Source organism: Fukomys damarensis, unplaced genomic scaffold (genome assembly GCF_012274545.1).
Source record: "Fukomys damarensis isolate Sample0158 unplaced genomic scaffold, DMR_v1.0_HiC HiC_scaffold_34, whole genome shotgun sequence".
NCBI classification, from domain to species: domain Eukaryota; kingdom Metazoa; phylum Chordata; class Mammalia; order Rodentia; family Bathyergidae; genus Fukomys; species Fukomys damarensis.
In genome coordinates, this window is record NW_022900946.1 from 22,864,241 (window position 1) to 22,865,807 (window position 1,567).

The 1,567-nt window shown below is 59.9% G+C and overlaps 1 protein-coding gene across 1 annotated transcript in view; it reads right to left on the reverse strand.

Annotated features, from left to right (window-relative positions):
- Positions 1-1,223, reverse strand: part of Mpg (N-methylpurine DNA glycosylase) — a 9,183-nt gene extending 7,960 nt beyond the window's left edge. Inside the window, exon 1 of the mRNA XM_010620635.3 lies at positions 1,135-1,223. The gene's annotated coding sequence lies outside the window, so the exon portion shown is untranslated. The remainder of the gene's footprint in view (positions 1-1,134) is intronic.
- Positions 1,224-1,567: the final 344 nt, after the last annotated feature.

Consider the following 1,567-nt stretch of genomic DNA (forward strand, 5'->3'; position numbering starts at 1 on the left):
GGGGGCAGGAAGTAGAACCTGGACTATCCAGAAGCCCTGCCCCTCGGCGGGGGTAGGAAGGAAAGGGAACAGCGGAGATTTTGCCATGGCGGTGGAGTCCCCAGCCCTCCTGCCGTCCAGGGATACCGAAGGAGCTCACCCAAGACCTGAGTGGGGCGGTCAGAGCTGGCCAGGTTGCTCAAGGGGCGGAGGCCAAGACTAGGGCTGCGGGACTTGTGAACATTCACTTGGTTGGGCGGCAGCCGCCCTTCACTTTGATGCCTGCTCCCCAAGACCCGGTGCCTGCTGCCCGCCCTGCCCGTAACCTCGAGGTCAGCTTGGTGCCCTCAGGGAGGACGAAGGCGTGGGGAGGGCAGTGCCTGACCCAGGGGAAGAAAGGCCGCCGAGGAAGGAGGCCCCAAAGCCACCTCCACCCTACTCTGCCATTCTACAGTGCCTGAGTCCACCGGGTCCTCTACAAGCCGAATTACAACTCTCAATCGCCCTCGCCCTGTAAAAACCCTTAAGGGGCTTATCCTGAACAGTCTTTGATCGCTGGGACCCTGACTCTGGGAAAGTACCCTACAGGCCTCAGAAAGCAATCGGGTGCCCCATGGGAAGTGCTGGACAGCACGGAGAAACAGGTCATACGTCTGGGTCAGTCAGATGGAAGAGGCACCCCATCCTACATAAAGCCAGCAGGCAGGAGCTTGGGTCTGCTACTGCTTCTATGCTGAGCAGCTGGGGCCCAACCAAGACTTCCTGCGGAGGAAGGGGCTGCCTCTTGCCTGCTGCCTGCTGCCTGCTGGAGGGAAGGGCAGTGGCTGCCTGTTGCCTGCTGGAAGCCACCCAGCTATTTGTGGCACTGTGTGCTGCTGCCAGGGGCTTCCGGGGTTGGGGGGGACAATATGTCATAAATCCCTGTTAGTGAGGCAGGCCTGGATGTGACGCCCACCCCCTTCCTCTCTTATCCCCTGCAGCCATTCCGCCCAAACAATGACTCCCCCTTCCTGTGGGAAAAGTTCCCCCTCCTTGCCCCTCAAAATCTAGGAGGGAAAGTGAGGCCCCATTTGGGCCCTTGTGTCCCTGATGAGGTCATGGGAGGATGGGTGTAGCGGAAATGCTGGGCATTTTGAAGGGCTCTCTTATTCTCACCTTTCGGATGAATAAGGAGAGGCTCATTCCATCTAGTGGGCAGCCTGGCTCTGCCCCAGGAGGACGAGGTAGGGCTGGCGCCAGCGTCCCACTTCTCCAGATGTTTTGGCCCGAGCCGGGGGCTTGCGCAATCTCTGCCCCGCCCCCCACTTCCTGTTCTGTGGTGTAAGGTCCCACTGTAGCAGGCTGGAAGTGCTGGGCTGGGCTTTCTCCCTGTGGTCTGCAGGGCAGGATGGCAGGCTGGCCAGGGGCAGGAGGAGGTGATACCAGGAAAGAAGAGGGGCCCCTGGACTTCTACTATCCTCAGTGTGCCCTGATGCTGGGCTGGGGAGGCTGGTTAGGAAAGCAAGGGTGTCTGTGGGAGGTAGAGGTGAGGATCCAGAAACTGCAGAAGACTTCATAACTGGGGTTAACAACTCTGTGACCCCAATCC